General features: G+C 37.8%; 1 protein-coding gene and 1 long non-coding RNA gene across 3 annotated transcripts in view; one reads left to right on the forward strand and one right to left on the reverse strand.

Moving 5' to 3' along the window:
* Positions 1–1,365: 1,365 nt before the first annotated feature.
* Positions 1,366–13,143, reverse strand: LOC126457590 (uncharacterized). Its single transcript, XR_007585492.1, has 3 exons — positions 12,715–13,143; positions 3,457–3,566; positions 1,366–1,765 (listed from the first exon to the last, which is right to left on the reverse strand). It is a non-coding gene; the product is annotated as an uncharacterized LOC126457590 (long non-coding RNA).
* The window catches only part of LOC126457588 (thialysine N-epsilon-acetyltransferase-like), a 142,098-nt gene continuing 132,449 nt past the window's right edge, over positions 12,563–22,211 (forward strand). Inside the window, exon 1 of one of the 2 annotated variants that reach the window (XM_050094019.1) lies at positions 12,563–12,691. The gene's annotated coding sequence lies outside the window, so the exon portion shown is untranslated. Of the gene's footprint in view, positions 12,692–13,351; positions 13,371–22,211 lie in introns of those variants that run through there. The other variant, XM_050094022.1, reaches the window with a different exon arrangement.

A 22,211-nucleotide genomic window follows, 5' to 3' on the forward strand; every position in this document is an offset into this window, starting at 1 on the left:
TGTTTTTGTGAGTTACTCCATCTGATGAATGACTTTGTCGAGTAGCTAAATCTCTGATAGTTCATTTTTAAATGTGCCTGTCTGTTATTCATTGTCATCTCTATGTGGTGGGTAGCACTCTATTCTTTTAATTCATGTTGTTATTCATATTAGCTTTTAATACTGCTTGTGCAACTAAAGGCGCATTTTAAAAAAAAAGTTATATGTGCTACCAGTTTATAATAAATATTCAACAGTGGAATAGGAGTAATTGCCTAGAAGAAAGGCATGTAGGCTAAATTTGCATTAATTGTGCAGAGGAGCAGTTAGGTCAACAGTGATTAACGAAGAAATATTCACCATATTATCTTGCTTCAGAACTGACCACAGATGTTCCAGAATGTTAAAACTGAACGACTGTGCTCTCCAAGGGAAATGAAATTCGTCTACATGTCTTCAAACCACATTGTGAACTGGAGCAGTTTTGGTTTGGAAGACTTAGCAAACATGTGGACCTTAGGACGCAGTTAAGTGCCATTTACAATCCATTTAGTTCATTTGTATTGGACTTCGTAATACAAGAAAATTCCCAAAGAAACAAAATTGTGCGAAGATATTGAAATAAAAGTAATGTAAATATAAATTTATAAACACTTAGCTGACACTGCTCAGCTGGGAAAGACATCAGTGTTACCATCAATATTATTTTGTAACCTATCTGCGTGATGTAGTTCCTTGGGATGGGTACTTTGAATTTTGTTGCAAGTCAGTTACTGCGTCATACTGGACAAATGAATCTAATTGCATTATCTTCAAAGCAATGCACTATTCCTTGTTATTTGACAGCTATGGCAGAAAGTTAGTTACAGGTTTATCATACAATTTTAAGAGTTACAATGAAAATGAAAATATAGGTACATGAAAATAGGAACGAAAGTATACTTTTCTTAAACTTAATTATTTAAGTATGCATCTACAATGTGCTCAGTTTCTGTTTCATGTTTTCACCCTGGGATAGTATGTTTGTATTTCATTGACTGCTGATACATTCAAATAAGTATCTTGCCATTGACAATTATAATTGGTGCAGCTTTGCTTTTACTTGGGCATCATTTACATACAAAACTGACATAACCATTAATTACATGCTTGTGATTCAAGAAATTGTTTCTCTCCATCTCTCAGAAATAGAATACCATTTTTACTTTTCAGAGTTTCCTATTTGAAAGTCAGTCAGACTCATTCTGCTGCTATAGGAAAAATGCTAGATGTTCACAATACAAGATGAACCAAATTCTTTGTTCTGTAACATCCTCTTGCTAAATCCAGGTGTTATCAGTGTTTACACTGTGGTGTAACTGGGATTCTTCAGAATAATTTGTTCCACTCTTATCCTCTAAGGCTGACGAAAGATGTTCGTGAGAAATGAAAATATGTTTTAGGTAGTTATTAAGTGTAGAACGTCCTATTGTGCACGCTCTCGGAGGGCATACACAAGAATATAAGTGAGAAAAAGCAACTGAAAAATAATTAAAAGGATTTTCATTTGTTTAGTTGCTAATTTCAAGGCAAGACACTTCTATGTTGTAATTGTTAGTGATGAGCTACAATTTCTGTTCACTCATCATTGTAATTGAAGTTGTATACAAAAAACATTGGGTGTAAAATACAGAGGAGTTGTTTTTAATCTGTTTATGTCATTCAGTAGCTTGGACAGATGGAGCTCTCTTCCATCACCCACACATTGCTACAAGGTGAAGATGTCCAATGGAATGGTCACACGACACTGCATAGCAGAACAACAAAAGTAATTAACTCCGAGAAAACTGAAACCGCAAAGTATTTACAAGGTAAAGTTGACACACACATGCATTAAGGTGACAGATCATACATGAAGTTACAAATTCAACAAGTAACACTCAAATGTATACATTTATTAGAGAATCAAGCAGTAGACAGTTGATTCATCTGACAATCGGTACCAGTAATAACATTTAAAGGGCAAACATTGTTGGCAAAAATCTCAAAAAAGATCTTGGCCAATTTAATCAGTTTTTTACATTTTACTCTAACAAACATTTGAATATACACAGGCATATTTCTTAAAAACAACAATGTAAGGTTTTCTGTTAAGACTAAACTGTGAGAAAGAAATGCTGTGCTGGGCTGTACCGTGAAAATGTGTGGCTTTGTTTGCTTTCTCGCAATGGTTTTAACTATGATGGTAGGGCATATACACCATTAGACAAACTATTTCTCACACATGTGTTGTAATATGCTGTTGCTTTCTTCCTTGGAGTTTGTTTTAATAGACAACCTACATGTTAGGAAAGCTGTATTTATGGCTTATCAGTTTTTGATTAGAATACTACTAATTAATCTGAATTGTCCAAAACTTTGTAATGCTACTCATTTGCATATTAATACTATGCAAAATAATGTCACTGAAACTATTATCCTCACATATCCAGCGGCTGGAGAGGTCTCTTTCATATCCTGTATATTGGTGATCCCCATACCCATTCAGTTTAAGTGAATCAAGGTTTTGTTTGCAGTAACAATGAGGAAGGCTCAAGGTTGGACATTCAGATATTTTGGAATAAATTTACCCACTCATTTTAAGTGACTAATTCCCAATAAAGGTTTTGTTTGCATTAACAATGAACAGTGCTTAAGGTCGGACATTCAGATACTTTAGAACTGATTTACAATCAGAACGTTTTTCACGTGGTCAGTTGTATCTTACCCCTTCGCAAACTGGTGGTTCAGAAAACCAGTTCATACTCTTACTGCACAGTATCCAAAAAGATGTCATAATTTCTGAAGTTTTGTAATTGTATTGAGTACAAAAAAAAAATTTTAAATTTAAAACAATAAAAGCAAAAAACAAAAACGAGTGAGTGTTCTTCATTCATATTTTATTTGGTTTATTATAGCTTCAAATCTTGTTCCTTCAGAGAGGGCAATGAGGAGCCAGAATTTGCATCCGGACACCATTTGTAGAGATACCCCTGATTAGGATATACATATCCAATTCACATGCATATTTAGCAATTGTGAAACATTGCTGTGTTGGCTAGTAGTCACATAAGTTCAACATTGGTACTATATAAATTATCACTCCAGCCATAAATGAAAGATACTTTATTTCCTTATTGGCGAGAACATTCCTTAGACACACTTTTGAACTCATAGCATTTGTTTGCAACAATATGCTACTAAAATGGTGTTTTGCCACCTATAAGAACTGCAGTACACCCACTCAGTATTTCAATAAAACAAAATCTATGGCATTCAATAGCTGTTCGCCTTTATAGGCACTTGTCATGCTATTGTGGTTACCTCACGTAAGTATCAGCTGTTTCTATAGTGAATTACACGAAAGTTGCTTTTTTTACAGGTTCACTACAAACTTAGTGAAGTAATACAACGTTAGTGAAGTATCATTGACTCCTATGTTTATTTACAACAACATACCCTTTATGGAGCAGCACCAGCCCCTCTAACGAATTGCTCCAGTCACCACTTCCGAGTCACAAGCCACACAAGTACCGTCAAACAGCGTGCTTTTGGACCCCTTTTTTCCACTGTAATTGCATAGGTTTTGTGAGATTGCATTGTTCATTACTGTGGTGGTGGAGTATATGTATAACAAATAAAATATCCTAAAAATAGAGAGCCTATGTGTACCTGAGACAGACGAAAAGTGTCAATCACTCCATGAATTGGGGTGAGTCCAGACACGTATGTTTTTTAAAGCTCTGTCTGAAGTTTCAAAGTATATGGGAGAATTCGAACAAAAACTGAACATTTTTTTATTTATTTGTTTTTAAATCTGCATACTTCCTGTTTGATGTTAGAGACTTTTAACACATTTAAGGTTGTCCATCATTATGATTAAGTAATAAGGATTGAGGTAAAGATCAGTTATTATTTTGTAACAAATTAAATTATAAATCTTTAAAGTTCTAAACTGAAATATTAGAAACAGAAACAAAACAAATAACTTCTACTAAAAAGTCAAAATCAGTTTTCTTACTCAAAAGCAAAATTAAGTTGCAAACGCTTCAAACATTGTCTATAAAGATACAATGACCTACAAGTCTAAAGTTCATTTTCTTTAGAAACAAACAACCCTCTGCTCTCAACTGGTGTTGGAAGTACTCGTGAAACTTGGTATTTTTGTGATGAATCTTCATCAGGAACATTAGGAAACACACATACATTTCTCCTGTTCTTACGCGGCACAAAAATTTCACACATACATTGCTTGCACCAACATTTGTGGCCACTCCAGCATAATGCCTTGTCTTCTTCTCATTTTCGGATGTGTTTATAGTCCATGGAAAAAAATGCCTCTTCTTTCAGCAGTAAAACTTCATTGAATGATGGGTTGTCTTCAGTTTCATCACTGCTAGAAGCACTGTCACTTGTTCCCACACTGTTTTTTTATTATTATTGTTATTTTTTTTTCTGGAAGTCACAGCTCATAAGTGATATCTGCATCTACATGGATACTCTGTGTAAGTCACAGAGGGTTCATTGAACCACCTTCACATTAATACTCCATTATTCCATTCAAACAACGTACTGAAAAAAATGAACACATATCTTTCCATGCGAGCTCTGATTTCCCTTATTTTATTATGAGGATCATTTCTCCCTAAGTAGGTCGGCGTCAACAAAGTATTTTCACATGTGGAGGAGAAAGTTGATGATTGAAATTTCCTAAGAAGATCCTGCTGCATCAAGAAACACCTTTGTTTTAATGATGTCCACCCCAAATTCTGTATCATGTCCATGACACTCTCTCACCTATTTCTCGATAATACAAAATGTGCTGCTCTTCTTAGAACTTCCTAGGATTTGGTTGAATTTACAACATTTAGATTTGACAGATTTACTGTGTAACCGAAGTTTAAGGGGATTCCTTTTAGCACTTGTGGATGACCTCACACTTACAAGAATGATGTTTTCTAAATCCTTGTTGACTGTGTGTCAATAGACTGTTCGCTTTGAGGTAATTCATAATGTTCGAACACAATATTTATTCCAAAATCCTGCTGCTTATTGATGTTACTAATATGGGCCTGTAATTTAGTGGATTACTCCTATTAATTTTCTTGAATACTGATGTGACCTGTGCAGTTGTCCAGTCTTTGGGTAGGATCTTTTGTCAAGTGAGGGGTTGTATGTGATTTTTAAGTATGGAGCCATTGCCTCAGCATACTCTCGAAAGGAAGGTATACAGTCTGGACTGGAAGACTTGCCTCCATTAAGAAATTTAAGTTGCTTCTCTACTTCAAGGATATGTACTTCTATGATGCTTGTGTTGGCAACTGTTTTTGATTCAAATTCTGGAATATTTCTTTATTGCTTTTGGTGAAGGAATTTTAGAAGGCTGTGTTTAGTAACTCTGCTTTAGGAGCACTGTCACCATTGGTACTGTACAAAAAAGGCATTGACTGTGTCTTGCCACTATCATACTGCACATACAACCAGAATCTTTTTGAATTTCATGCCAGGTTTTGAAACAAGCTTTCATTGTGAAAACTATCATAAGGATCTCCCATTGGAGTCCATGCTAAATTATGAATTCTTCGAAACTGGAAGTTCATGCTTCTGTGTTGTTTTGCCAGCCCTCCTTGTTACCAGGCAATTTGTGTGAGACAGTATTCAGTTAATACAGCTCACCATGCTGCAGCACTTGGTCTGAAGAAACTTACATCCAGCAACTGGAGGAGATGAATGCTATTAGGTGGAAGGAGAACAAATGTAATATTGTTCAGCTTACACTCTTCGATAATGCATAAAGAAACATGACTGGATAAGTTGTCCCCAATTCCCACTGTTGGCCCATTTTGCTTCTTGTGATACAGAAAAGTGATTGCAAAGAACCAGTCTTCGAATATTGGTAGATCAAACCATCCACTCTTATTGAAATGAATTCCTTGTGGAACACCTTCTTGCCATGTGTCCCACAAATGCTCAGATTTATAAAGGACATATGAAGGAAGCAGTTTACCATCTGCACTTGCTGCCATCATTATCGATGAATCCATAAATTTCAGCCTGCTTACTCACTCATTTTGTAACTATTCGCTGCTTGCCCAGATCATATGACATGTTTGTTTCATCATAGTTGATTATCTTGGTAGGTGGGAGATTTTTCAGCATTGGCTTTATATTGGAGAAATACATCATAACTCTCTCTTTGTTCACGTCCACACAAGCTCATTTAGTATTTGACTTAAGCGAATGGAGAGATCTTCTAAATGCCGCTCCTCTCCTGGTAAATTGTTAGAAAATTAGTTTTCATTTTAGCGAGATTTATCAACATAGCCTTTCATTAAATATCTAATCTCCAACTTACCGAAAGGAAATCCCCAATGTATAGCCCTCAAGATACGGTTTCCTCTTGTCCCTCATTTAGTACTGTCTGTCCTACCTTTTTTTTATCAACAAAAATAATCAATTTTTGGAAGTGTAATGTAATTGGACAAATAAAAAATCTATTCATCAAGCGACGGCAGGAGAACACACATATGAAAGGTGTCATATATGAAAGCTTTCGGAGCCAGTGGCTCCATCTCCTGGGAGGCGGATTGAAAGGGAAGGAAGAGAGGTGAAGAAAAAGTCTCCCCTGATCTGGGGTTCTGGATGACTTTCTCGGACTCTACTCCTTTACCTCAACCTCACCAGTCCTTTTCCTTGACTCCTCTCCTTTTCTGTTTAACCCTTCTGCCAGAAGAAGGAGCTCCGAAAGCTTGCATATGTAATACTTTTTATGTGTGTGCTCTCCCACCACTGCTTGGTGAGCAGATTTTTTATCATCAAATTTCTTTGGCTGTATTAACCACACTTTATTTTGTAGGATCCATCAAGCTATACCATACAAATCACACGCTTTTCTACCAATGACCAACTCAGAACCTTGTATATGTCAGCTACAAATTCACAATGTTAACTCCCCAAGGTAAAATTTCATATCTCTGATACAAGGATTAACTTAATAAGTCCCTATGCATCACTTAATCATTCACTGAAAAACAGTTGGCTAAAATGTACTTAATTCACAGTGAAAAATCTCCTACCACAGCACAAAAATGGCGAATATGCCCTGGGCATAGTTATGGGTGTAAAAGAAGGGAACTAGCTTTTTGACTTATGTAGCCACTTCAAAGACATTTAAATCAAAACATCTTGACCTATTCACACTTTTTTACTAGTTAGTATTCACACCCGTGTCATGTAATACGGTATATGATATATGATGTCATGTCATATAACTTTGCATATCACAACGTGGCATTTGTCATGTCATGCAATATGACACAATGTGTCATTAAAGTTTAGGATGCATTCTTCCCCACTCTAGGATACTTCCTATTATAGATGCATCCCCATTCTTGGATATTTTCTATTTTAGATGCATCAGACTCTCTGAAAGCACATGAAATTGTATCTATTGTTCTTGGACCTGTCACTAGACAAGGGATTGGATCTAAGAGAGCTTAATGCACTGGGGAAGTAGGGTTAAGTCATAAAAAAGCATGAATATGTCATGATGTTTTGATTTAAATATCTGAGGCTGACGAATAAGCCAAAAAGCTAGTTCCCTTCTTTCATATCTCTAACTCTGCCTGGTACATTCACCTTTTTTGTGTAACTATAGGAGCAGTTTTCATGCTGGTACCCAGCTCTTACTTTACCATAATTCTGCCATTAGACCACAATAGATTGTCAACCAATGTGGATTTTTGTTGACTGGCACAACTGATCCAATGTAGGTTTTTTATTTTCTTTCAACCATGTTGCCTGTATCATGGCAGCGAATAAAGCTCTCATAACACAACATGAGACCGTTAATTACATATATTTTTCTGCCTTCTTACAATAATCCGCACAAGTCTGAAACACAGAAGCAGTGTGTGTGGGGGGGTTACCCTCACAAAACTTTTTTCCGCATGTAAAATCGGAATGAATCTACATTTAGGAAAACGAGTTTTCAGTTTCATTGTAAGAACACATTTTTTGAGCATTCGATTTACTTTAAACAAGTGGTCGTCAAACTACACCTGTGGGCTGCATGCAGCCCGAATAAAGTATTTGTGCCGCCTGCAGTTCTCAGCCATATTTTATCATAATAGGGGTGACCAGGGTACGTTTATGCACAGGGCATGTTTATGCAGAGCACTTTTTCTGGGATCCATACTTGCTAGAACACTACTGACAATGGAATATCAGTACTGTCATCTACTGAGGGCTCTCACAAACTTCTTGCACTACTTGAGCGAACGCCTTTTTGTTTACTGTAGAACATATACTGTCCACTCACATTAATGTGACCACCTGTCAAAAGCCTGAATAACCACCTTTCACAGTGCAGACTCCTGTGAGACATGCAGAAAGAAAGTCAGTGAGGCTCTGGAAGGTAGGGACATGGAGCCTTGCTAACTCCAGTGTTGTGGCCAGCTGCACTAGGTATCTCGTTTGAGGATCCACAGAGCAAGTAGTCTGATCAAGGTGGTATCACAGATTCTCGATTGTGTTTAAATCCGACGATTTTGGTGGGCAGGGGAGTATAGGAAACTCATCCTGGTGCTCTTCGAACCATGCATGTACACTGCAAGCTGTGTGACATGTTGATTTGTCCTCGTGATACATGCTACCATGCCAAGGAAAACCAAACTGCATGTGGGAGTGGACATAGTCCCCAAGGATATATGGATACTTGTGTTGATCCACTGAGCCTTTCAGAATGGGACGGTGTGAAAATTCCAGCTTTCCTCCCTGATAAAAAGCGTTGAGGCCCATATGCAGCAGTGTTCAGCATGGCAATGATGCCTGTTTGTGCAGTTGTGTTGGGGCATATGCACTATTTTGCACTGCCAACCTAACTGATATCCCAGTCAAGGAAACTAAGACAGCAGCACCTGGAAACACAATCAAAAAGCCACAGGAAAATGAAATGTAGAAATTGCTAAAAATGCCACCTGAACCTAATCAATCTCGAGCACAAAATATTAATTCTATGTGAATATGGACGGATAAGGGCAACAAATTTCTAAAAGCAAGAATGAGGAAAAATGTGGATAGGCCTCCTCCTCATATCATCTCTAGCAATCTGGCCAAAGACAGATATTTTCTCTTGTAACTCTCTATGCCCTAATCTTCTGCCATCTTGTTGTCCGCATACTTTTTGCTGCCCTTTGTTTCATCTATCATCTTATTTTTCCTCTTTCTTCTTTATCTCCTGTTACACATTAATCCTTCAAAGGCATCTTTTAGCAAACACTCCTCTCTAATGAGGGTCCCATCCAGTTCTTCTTTTCTCATATAACCTGCAGCAGTTAGATGAAGAGGGTGAAAACTGCATTTTTGTTTACTGTAGAAATGGTACAACCAGTCAAAAATAAACCAGGGGTGCAGTGCCTTGGATGTAAAAGATGGACTTATGACAATAGTGCTACAGGAGACACATTATTTTTTGTGTGGGTAAGCTGCAACTTGGCAATGATGATGAATAGACCTTTAATTAACAGTCAAATTTCCTTATAGACCATATTAAGCTACCAAGTGCAAGTTCAGCAAAAAATTTTATTTTATCATGTTAATTGGTGTAAGTTAGACTATAATTTTGTTTACTACAATAAAACATATTTTGAAAAGTTTTGTAGTGTGTTTTTTTACTCATTATTGTGTTCCATGATATGCGTAAATGGGAAATACTGAAAAGAAATCCATGTAAATGTGCTCTGGTCTCCTCTACGGATCTAGAAACTAACGGCTGAATCCAAAAACGTCAACTAACATTAAGAGCTTCTTAAGAGTATAGTTTTCCTGTTCAATAACAAACAAAGTTCATACAGATACAATGTTTTAAGATAGCTTAATTTTTATTGATGTTGGGGAATTTGGCTGTGAATACATTGACAAGGCTATCTCATAATCCTTGTTTTTAAAATCTTCAGCATGAGATGCATTCCAGTTGGTTGTTTTTTTTCTGTAAACGGTTAATAACAAATTATATTATCCTTTTATGTTCCCAAGAAATGAGCACAATGTATCCAAGAATGTACATGGGTTTAAACTAAAAGACTACGACTTTTCATCCTAAGTTTCACGTACCAGTTTCAAGTATCCTGAGTAGGAATTGTGTCAGCTTTTTTATATTCTTGGATTATACTTCATTCCTTGGTAAGCATTTACTTTACTTTGTAGTTCCCTAAATATTTTACTCTGTGCTTCATGCTGCAGTGCAAGAGCAATGGATGTTGCCCCCACTTTTAGATGCAGTTTCAGGTTGTTCTCCCCACAACCTGCCTGAAATGACAATGTGTGCTCACTCCTCCAAAGATTCTGAACTTGAACAGTAAACAGAATTCCTGTTTTTGCAAGGATTTTTCACCAGCCACTAAAACTGCTGCATATTCATCTTCCCTTGACAGTTGATTTTATTTGTTTTTTTTTGTGTTCTGCTCTCTCTATCATCATTCTGTACTAGGTAGACAAGATGCAATTTTCCTCTGGTTTTTAGTTATTGGTTAACATGTACCAGGCTTGAAACCTCCAGGCAGATTAAAACTGTGTGCCTGACCGAGACTCAAACTCAAGCCTCTTGCCATTTAAAGGTGCTGTATCAGCTGAGCTACCCTGGCAAGACTAATGACCCACCCTCACAACTTTATTTCTGCCCTGCCAGTACCTCATCTCCTACCTTCCCACTGGCAGAAGTAAAGCTGCAAGGATGGGTCATGAGTTGTGCTTAGGTAGCTCACTTGCAATTGAAAGGCAAAGAACCTGTGTTTGAGTCTCAGCCCAGCACACAGTTTTAGTCTACCTGGAAATTTCACACCAGTGCACACTCTGCTGTAACGTAAAAATTTCATTCTGCATCAGGCTTCATAACAATACGAGAAAATTCCACGTGAAATAGTAAAGCATCTAAATGGTGTGAATGTATTGCAATAAAACTTAAGTAAAAACATTGAAATACAAATTTATTAACATTTACCTGACATCATTCAGGTATGAAAGAAATCAGTGTAACTGCAAATATTTGCAACACTGTAAGCTCACAGGTAATGATATTCAATAACTAGTCCTGATATATGATTGTTTGTCATCCAGCAGACATAGATCTGAGTTGAAAACAAAAGTGGAGGAGGACTCTCAGGATCATATTTTTCTTGACATATTTGAAACTGTGATTTTTCCACCTCACTGGATGAGAGATGCCTATTATATTAAACAATATGTGACTTGTGGCTATGTTCTATACATTAATTCTTGTTTTATGTCTAATGCAACCTGTTGACTCTTAGACAAGGAGGCAATTATTTCTCTGCTGTGTGTTGTGGTTGCGTGAATCACAGTTCAACTTAATTTTTTAACAACATCTTAAACTGTATGAATGAGAGGTTCACTCTGCAGGGAAGTGTGCACTGATGTGAAACTTGCTGCTGGATTAAAACTGTATGCCTTTTGTCGGCAAGTGCTTGCACCTCACCTGAGTTCTAGTCTTGGTCCGGCACACAGTTTTAATCTGCCAGGAAAAAAGCACTTAACTGCGAAAGGCAAAGGTCCTGGAGTTTGAGTCTTGGTCCTGGATACAGTTTTAATCTGACAGGAAATATCTTAATCTTAAACTGTTTTTGCTGTGGATAAGTTCTAGGCATGTATTTTACTGGACCAATATTACATATAATTTCAAACGATCACTGTTACAACGAGATTATACACATGGTTGGCGTGGGGGGGGGGGGGGGGGTGTTCGACTTTTCAATATTCTGATCAAAATGGCAGGTGGTCATATCTAAGGACTTAATGACTTGAAAACACATTATGTATCTATTGATACTCTGGATGTAGCCTGCTGCCCTTGTAAAGCTTTTTTGCTATATTCTGTAGAAATAAGTAAAACTGTGCCCTGCGTATCCCAGGTGCATGGAATACTGAACTCAAAAATCCATATCATGTACACAATTTTACTACAGTTACGAAAATTTGCTTTGCTGTTGTCTTCCATTTCTAATGGGGAGTAACAACTACCGAATTCTCTAGTTTCTTTGAAAACACTAAAATGTGCAACAAATGGAAAGGTAAGCTTTTTGTTTAATATAAAGCCCCTATACTGATAGTATATTTATATATTTCTGATGGTTCATTTATACAGCAAAATTTTAATTTTAAAAGATTATAAAGCACCTCACTAAATAACCCGCCCCAAAATACTCAAGTATAACATTTAACAAGAAGTTAGTAAGTGGACGTTGAAGATTCTAACCCCCCCCCCCCCCCTCATATTATACTTTGGCTTTAATTATTACTACCAATGGCCATACACTGTTTTTTCACTTATTGTAATTTCACCCCTCTGCCCCATGTGTACAGGGTTGGGTTGGCTGTAGAATTGCCGTATACTTGCGAAGTATGTATTTATAGTAACTCCATTAAATTGTCTTCAGTTCTTTCAACCGCTAACAAGTCTTTCACCTCTACATATTTTCTTTCTACGTAATTTATCTGACCGAAAACTTTTTACGCATCTGCAAACCGTATTATACGGTAACCTCGACTGACTTGAATCAGTCTTCACACAAAGTCCTCGCGAACAGACTTTATTGCACAGTTACAATATTAATTTGGACTGTTGGCATACGTGTAATGAAGTGGACAGATGACCAATTAGGTGACGCGATTTGTACAGGTAAATATGTTTTCATTTATTACCTGTAGCAGCTGTTTTCGTGTGTAGTTAAGTCTTGCTCACACGGCGAATGAATTTTAAGATGGGGTACAGTAACTCTTGATGTATTTGCGCATTTTCTACGGTTACGATAATAAAAAATGAACATCCCGTACAGAACACGAAGCATGTTTGCCTGGTGTGATTAGTAAAAACGAAATATTTTTAACAGAAATGGAACCTTGTGGTTCGAAAAAAATATTTCTAAGAGTGTAGCCTGAAATATAAGCAATACTTATGGCCCATATGACTTAACGGGCGCCTCGGCATTTGTTAAACGTGCAAGGTCGACAGTGTAAAAACATGATTATGTTAGGTCGCCACTCTACTTAGTGCAGTTTCGGAATACTTGTGACCGGCGCTACAATACCCATGACGGCTTTCGTCACCCTCCGATCACATTTTGCCTCAAACACGAAAAATGATTACGAAATGTTGGAAATATAAAACTTCTCTGTGCAGACACGTTTGATTAGAACTTCTCAATGGCGAAGTCTTCAGATAAGAGTAACAGCAGTTTGAGACACTTGTTTAGTGCAGATAACGTAAAATTAACACAGTTGATAAGTTATCAATGTAGACACTTCAAAGGACCTTATTCATTTAAGGCTGTATTAATATCCTTATTTACCATCTACCGGTATGTAGACTTATTTATTTGTTCAAGTATTGCAAAACCTAAAAAAAAAGTTTGCCACCAACCATTGGGTCTACTGCGGGAGAAAATACAAAAGGAATGTTTTTAATATCAAGCCCGCATGCTACGGTCTCAAATGTCACGACTGACTGACAGAGCAAGAAATGACATAAATATTACGAAGCCGCAAAATCAACACATGTTAGTGCAGCGGTACTTCCGTTGTTAGGCCACGACGCCAGCGCCAAACCTTTCGTCCCTATCCTGTGTGAATACTGCTATTTGAAATGAATTGTGTAATTTTTTTGACGTCCACGGCGAACCGACCTTGAAGGTCGTTCTGCCAGGAAAAAAGCACTTAACTGCGAAAGGCAAAGGTCCTGGAGTTTGAGTCTTGGTCCTGGATACAGTTTTAATCTGACAGGAAATATCTTAATCTTAAACTGTTTTTGCTGTGGATAAGTTCTAGGCATGTATTTTACTGGACCAATATTACATATAATTTCAAACGATCACTGTTACAACGAGATTATACACATGGTTGGCGTGGGGGGGGGGGGGGGGGGGGGTGTTCGACTTTTCAATATTCTGATCAAAATGGCAGGTGGTCATATCTAAGGACTTAATGACTTGAAAACAACTGATGGAGAGAAAGAGAAAATTATCACAATGCCATACTACGGAACAGTCTCACAAAAGATAGCAAATATTTTTAAGCCATACGATGTTAAAATAGCTTTTCAGACTAATAACCTAGTAAGGTATAGCCTTAAGCACGATATTGGCGAGAAGAGAAATAAGTTTGAAAGATCGAGAGTTTATAAGATTCAGTGCAGAACTTGTGATGCAAAATATATAGGGCAGACAGGAAGATCATTCGCAATCCAGTATAAAGAACATAAAGATGCGTTCAGGTTAGGAAATTATGACAAATCAGCTGTTGTGAACCATATATATGAAACAGGCCATCCCCTTAATAGCATAGAAGATAACGTGGAAATATTGCATGTAGAAAAGAAAGGGAGGAAACTTGATTTACTAGAGGAATTCGAGATAGCTATCCATGAAAAGAAACAAAGCAATATTCTAAATGCACAAGATAATTGTAAAGAAATGAGATTTTTTAGTGGGTTTTTAGAATTATTTTAGGGTAGGTATGCTACTTTAAGTTGGTAGCATGTCACTGATAGAGTTGCTAGAAGCTAACGATGGCAGACCAATGCAATAAGGTAATAAGGCACCCAATAGCATAGCGTTACTGTCAAGCACACGGCTGTAACCACACCACAACACCTAGGCACGTCAGTCCACAACAGCTCCCGAGCCGGCACAGTGCGACAGCATACTTGGTAGCTATTGGACGGTCATCGACTTCTGTCAACAACTTCAATGTATGACGAGGACTCACAGTCCAATATACTTTTAATTCTGTTTTACTATATGGACTTCCCAACTGTTTGTGATGGTATTTTGTCTTTTTAGTCCGTTTAATTTCATGACATAGACTTTACAACCTGATGATGAGAGCATTGTCTCTTGAAATGCGTTGTTAAAATATGTGTATAAGAATCGTGGTTGAATGCTAACAGTGATAACCTTTTACATACTGTATTCTAATGTCATATTCTTGTAGGAACAACATCCACCACATTAATCTGCTATGTAACAAACGTCTATATAAAAAAAGATAGAGCTTGATGATCTGTGTAGATATGGATTTCGGACTCCCGTACTAGTGTTTAGAATTTTTGAATACTCCATAGTACTGCTAACAGTTCCTTTTCGGTAGCTGTGTAGTTTAATTCATGTTTATTAAGACTACGATTAGCAAAGTTATAGATCTGTGATTTACATTATCTATATTCCACTCTCCTTGGAATAGTCCTGTCACGCTTGCCATGATCAAACGATGTGTGATGATAAGAAGTGGTGTGATGTTGGATTGCAAGCAAAATTCATACCTCTCCCCCATCGGTTGACTTACTTGATTCGCACAGCCGATCTTCTTCTCTGGATTGCCAACTCCATTGATCTCCAAAACCTTCTTCTCTGAAGAACAATGCGGGTTACGGGAATTTATAAGACTCTGTCTCTATTTTTGAAATAATTTAGTACTCAAAGAATACTTTTAACTCAGACATGGTATATTTCAACTTCCACAGAGAACTAATTCAATATTTCTCACATCAATATTCAAATGTTCATAAGTCAACCGATTCGTCTCACGTTAGACTCGATGAAATACATCGGCAATAATGTAGTTTTTACAACCACATAATTTATGACTATATCTTGCTTCTAGCAAGTCCAACACATGAAGTACAATTATCAATGCTTCAACTGTTCTTCTTTTTTCTCATTACAATAATTGACGATATAAAACAGCATCAGATACATATATACTCCTTGTTCTTCCAATACAACTTGCGTGGCGTGAGCAGCGAACACTTGTCGATGCTGTTTGACCGTTGCTTCTATCTTGTGCTCATGACTCCTTTCCAGCCTGCACACACGAACATGTGTCACTCGTCATGTACATTCTCTCACACTTATTTTTAAAATATTTTGTGTTTGATATGGTAGAAGGACGAGTGGTTCTAGAATTTACATGGAAATTCTTGAAGCACTACAGTACCAAAACACAAAGGCGAAATAAAACAAGCAGAAAGATTTATCTGTTCAGCTACTTAGACAGAGAAACAATAGTGTAACACCTCAATGGGGAATCTGAAGTTTTTTAGCTCAGAATAGGAGCACATAGAGGAACTATGGCTCTGGTTTAAAAGAGTAGTTGACCATGCAATGGGTAGATATCTACCCAGTAGGACGGTTCTTGGTGGAAGAGATCCTCCACACCATAGAACAAGTGTAAAGAAACTTCTAAAGAAACAGAGACTGTTGAATAATAGGTATAAAACAAATCGCAAGTTATAGATAGAGAGATGCTGAATGAAATATGTTTGGCAGTTAAGAGAGCAATTTGTGTTGCCTTTAATGACTACTGCAGCAGGATGTTGTCAAGTGATCTTCCACTAAACCCAAAGAAATTCTGGTTATATGTAAAGCCTGTTGGTGATACCAAAGTCAGTGACCATCACTCACGGATGAGACAGGAACTGAAATTGAGAGTAACAAAGTAAAGGCTGAAATGGTTAAATCAGTTTTCAAATGTTCCTTTATAAAGAAGAACCTAGGAGTATTGCTCCAATTTAATTCTCATACCACTGAAAAGTTGAGTGAGATAAGTGTTAGTGTCAGGGCATTGAGAAACAGCTGAAATCATTGAAACTAAACTGAGCCCCAGGTCCCGATAGTATCTCTATCAGATATTATACACATTTACGGCTGAGATAGTCTGTCATAGATCTCTCAAATGAAAAACTGATGTGAAATCCAATTTGCAATTTTTCACGACATACTGAAAGCTTTGGATCAAGGCCGTCAGGCAGCCACAGTATTTCTCAATTTCTGTAAAGTGTTTGACCCAGTACCACACATATCCTATCATCAATACTCTGATCCTAAGGGTATCAGATGAAATATATGACTGGACAGAGAATTTCTTGATAGGGAGGACGCAGCATGTTTTCTTGGATGGAGAGCTATCAACAGATGTCGAAGTAACTTTGGGTTTACCCCATGGAAGTGTCTTGGGTTCCTTGCTGTTCATGTTGTATATTAATGATCCTGTGAATAATATTGTTAACAACCTTATACATTTTGCAGATGATGCAGTTATCTAGAACGAAGTAGAGTCTGAACGAAGCTGTAGAAATATTCAGTCAGACCTTGATAAGATTTCAAAGTGGTACAGTGATTGGCAACTTGCATTAAATGTTCAAAAATGCTAACTTGTGCACTTCACGAAAAGAAAAACAAAAAACATAGCATTGTATGAATATGACATTAGTGAGTCACAGCTGTAATCTGTAAACTCAATCAAATTCTTGGATGTAACACTTAGTAGGGACAGGAAGTGGAGCAATCACATTGTGGGTGAAACAGGTAGCAGACTTTGGTTTATTGGTAGAATACTAGGAACTGAAATCAGTCTACAAGGGAGACTGTTTACAAATCACTCGTGTGACCCATCCTAGAATGTTACTGACGTGTGTGGTACGCATACCAAGTAGGACTAGCAGGGGATATTGAATGATACAGAGAAGGGCAGCACGAATGGTCAGATTTTTGTTTGACTTGTGCAAGAGTGTCACTGAAATGTTGAAAGAACTGAACTGGTAGACCCTTGAAGATAACATTTACAGACAAAGTTTCAAGAACTTAAATGATGACTCTAGGAACATATTGCATCCCCCTACATATCGCTCCCCTTGGGATTGTGAGGATAAGATTATATTAATTACAGCACACATGGAGGGATTTAAACAATCATTTTTGTCAAGTTACATACATGAATGGAATGGGGAAAAGGCCTAATAACTCGTACAGTGGGACATACCCTTTTCCATGCACTTCATAACAGTTCACGGAATATAGATGTAGATGTAGAACCAGATAGAAGAAAATGGGCTATTCAGAATGTAGAGTTAAATCCCAGGCTCTTTATGGTAACGATGATTGTATTGAGTGGCTTGTGGGAAGGCTTATACTCCAGACAAAATAAAATACACGGAATTGAAGTGTACAGAATAATTTTTTATCTCAATATATATACATATTCAAAAGCAAAACCACTTAACTTGATGACTTAGAGCAACTTCAAGGATAACACTTGTACCAAACTAACACACACATCAGCCGATTGCTTAATGCAGGCTGATGGAGGGGCTGGTAACCACAGGTCAAGTACACATGGGTGTCTCTGGGTATAGTGAGGCTTGTGGCATTGGTGTGATCTTGTAGGACCCTCACTAGCTTGACTGTCTTGTGGTTTTACTGTTTTTTGTGACATCCTTGGTGTGGTCTCTTCATCTCACCACCAGGAAGGGACCAGTGAACAGTGGTTGGAGCAGCAGTTTGATGAGATCTATGCAAAGCATGATGTGAGCACAGTCATCCAGATGAAAACAAGATGTTCACCATAGCATGTAGCAGGTGGGCGTCGGATTTTGGCTATCTGGTCTCAGAGCCATTGTACCAACAGTGGTGGTTTTGCTGTGGTTAGTAGTGGCGCACATGTGAGGTAGCATGCTGATACACCATTTCTCCTTATGATGCACTAATCTCTGGCTTGTACACTGCACAAATGCATAAAAATACCAAGGGAAAGGCTTTTGTCCATTTTTTGCGATGACACGTGACAGCTATTTATTAATAAAGGAAGTAAATTTAGTGTGTGAGTCCACTGTCATTTTGAATATTTGGGAATAAAACCATCTGGGTTCTTTAATAAATTTATTTAGTTATGATGCCATTCCTACTGCTGCCATGATCAGGTAGCTGCAAATAAGATTAAAGAAACATAAAGAGTGATAAGTCTTTGTTATTAAACATCTGACAAAAAATGAAAAATTTAAAGTAAAAAAAATATTTATAAATGTTCAGTCACCAAAAAATAATTTATGGAATGTTCTGGTTGAGAATTATGAATTATTTTCAAGGTTGAAAAACGAAATTCATTCTGAAAGCTAGCAAAGCTCTGTATCTTTTCTTTGTGTACCTATCGACGATGCAGTGCTTCTGGCTTTCAGTGAGTCATCTCCTTTATTCCTAAATAATTTGTAACACTTGGCTTCTGCCAAGAGACATCATGCCGTAGTGTTAACTTGGTGCCTGGCTGTGGGATTTGGGCGAGTTGAAGTCGTATGGCAGGGTTGCCAAGAAATGCTGTAGTGGCAGCAAATTCTTCCTAGTCCATAATGTTTGCCAAACCACAGATGCACAAAAAGTAATTGGTCACATTGTCTTCTATAAATTTTATGTGGCACACATCTATTGTAAACTGGTGACAAACTTTATATGTCTGAACAGCAATGAAGAGCACTTGTCACTGGTATTCTGGGAAGTGGAGACTATTGGTTTGTGCTCAGTGTAAATTGTCTCAGGACATAATACAGTTTGTAGGTGGAAATATTTAAAACCCTCATAATTTACAAGGAGTTCCCTGTCACATGTGCTTCACCATTGCTATGCTGGTTGTAACTTTCTGAACAAAAAAATTAATGATTGCCATTGTTGGCCAATCTGTCAGTGTAGAGCAGTACCTGTTGCTATTTTCTGTAATCGTGCTTTCTTCAAATCCATTTTTAATGTATAATGCACAAAGAAAACTGCACCTAATATAGTCTCAGTGACATAATCAACTACAGATCTCCATATAAAGGGGGTGACGAGGCTTATGTTGATAGTCAGTAGCGTATGGCCATAGGTGGTGATTGCCAAATTGTTTGCCACCTTCAGGTGCGATTTTTTATTTGGCTTATTGTCAGGTGTGCACCGTGCTGGGGGTATGCTAACTTTGGAGTCGGTGTCAGTCAGGAAGGTCACATCTGTACACCTATCTGATACAAGACCATTCTGAAAAGTAATGCCTCCAAATTTGTCATGTGAAAACATTTAAAGCCCTCTGAATAAAGCAAACATTATTGACATTCTACATCTCTGTTCTTCTTGTCTACATATTTATTTCTCAACATATTCACCTTTGTGATGAACACAATGCTCCCAATGAGAGACCAGTTTTTTGATGCCATCAGTGTAGGATGTTTGATTTTGTTGATGGAGCCACACTTGTTGTACCTGTGGTACCAGCAAACATTAATAGTGTTTTCCCAGGCTGTGGCTAAGCCATGTCTCTGCAATATGCTTTCTTTCAGGAGTGCTAGTTATGCAAGGTTCGCAGGAGAGCTTGTGTAAAGTTTGGAAGGTAGGAGACGAGGTACTGGCAGAAGTAAAGTTGTGAGGACAGGGCATGAGTCGTGCTTGGGTAGCTCAGTGGTAGAGCAATTGCCCGCAAAAGGCAAAGGTCCCGAGTTCGAGTCTCAGTCCAGCACACAGTTTTAATCTGCCAGGAAGTTTCAAGTTTCATTAATAGTGTTGTCCCCATATTATTGGTAATTTGATGTTGCAGCACTTTAGTTTGTCAGGACTGTTGATGTTTACTAGGTCCTCCTCATTGCTGCTGTGCTTGAGCCTCTCTGGCCAGCATTTCAACTGTGGTGTGTAAACTCTGAAGCTCTTCAGAAACTCTCAGTGGGTGGTGGGGCACAGTGGCAATACAGTCTGGTGTCGCTTCTTGAAGTGAGTATAGCATCTGTCGGATGGAGTCGACTGGCACATCGTCTGCCAATGATATCATGACCACTTTTACTGGCATTTCCAAAGTTGTGAATATTTTATCAGTCATTTTTAGCAACTTATTTATTGGTTGATCTTCGTGTACTGCCACTGCTATCTTCACTTGCGATGGTACCTGCAGTTGCCAAAAATGCTACAACAAAATGTCCAAAACTGTAATCATGTTAATCAGTCCTCATAGCTGCTGCCAAAATTCTGAAGGGGTTTTGTCACCACTTGTTTCTTGATAAAGCCCCTGTGTGAGCCTTTAGTTTGGTAATTTAGTTCAGTGAGCAGTTTATTCAGCTTTTAAAGTGAGCTAAACTTGATGATGTGGTGGGTACACAATAAAGCCTGAACCAATGATGTTGCCCTCTGGTCTAAATTGTTAATAACCATCATACATTTTTCATGGTAAATGGTAACTCATCAGAGCATGGATATTTTCATTGACCACAAACCAAATTGGCGGTTGGTTGGGCATAAATGACTGGCTCCACAACTGTAAATACGGTGCAGAAGAACTGCTGGAACTGACTTATGGGCAGTTCATTGCTCCTCAGTGCAGTTACAATGTGGAAGAATTCATCATAACAGTCAAAATTTTCAACTGTGGTTTAACATTGTCTCTTAATTTAACAGAAGCATCAAATACGTGGCAGTGTGTAGTTGACATTATTGTTTGTGTTCATTGAACTGACACACTGTTTTGGTGTTCAGTTCTCTGCACTGCACTATGTACAACTTTTGCATTTCAGGAAGAAAGAGTTCCGAACCCAGATATCATTGCAAGTTTTTTGAATCTTGTTCTTACCATCAGGGTTCCAAATGCGTAGTACTGCCAATTAATGCAATTAAAAGTGAAATATTGATAATATAATGTAAATGGATAGATAAAAAATCTCCTCACCAAGTGGCAGTAGGCTGTATGGTGAGTAGATTTTTTATCTATCCATTCACATAAAATAAACGTGAAAGGATACACTACCTAATTTTCAGAACCAGTAGTTTCTTTGTCATGGTACAGAGATTAGACTGCACTTAACACCAACACTCCACATTCACATGTGCTCTTAGACCTAGAACACTACCTCTTGACTGGTCACCTGGAAGTCTTCCTAAAACCTTGCTTATTGTTACCCTAGTCAACTTCATCCTTGGCCATAACTTCATTGCTTGTGATGACCAAACTTGTGAAATTATCAAGGGGCCACTATGAGAACAAAGATACTCAGTCCTTTGCCAACCTTTTAATGGGTCCCAAGAAAGAACCTAGCTCTGGCCTGGTACAGATTTACTGATAACATCTTTGTGGTCATATTGAAGAAGAACTACTTCACTCGCTGCAGCAACTTAACTCCTTTTCCCAACTGAAGTTCACCTAGTTCTTTTCCAAATCCACAGCCACCTTCCTTGCAATTGATCTTCATCTCACTGAAGCCCACATCCAAACCTCAGACCAAATAAAACCAACCACTTATCAACATGCCTACACTTTGACAGCTGCCCCACCTTTCACACCAAATGCATCCTTACCCGCAACCTAGGCATCCATGGGAAACATATCTGCTCAGCCACCAAATCCCTCTATACCTACAACAACAATCT

The sequence above is a fragment of the Schistocerca serialis genome, chromosome 2 (genome assembly GCF_023864345.2).
Source record: "Schistocerca serialis cubense isolate TAMUIC-IGC-003099 chromosome 2, iqSchSeri2.2, whole genome shotgun sequence".
Classification (NCBI taxonomy): domain Eukaryota; kingdom Metazoa; phylum Arthropoda; class Insecta; order Orthoptera; family Acrididae; genus Schistocerca; species Schistocerca serialis.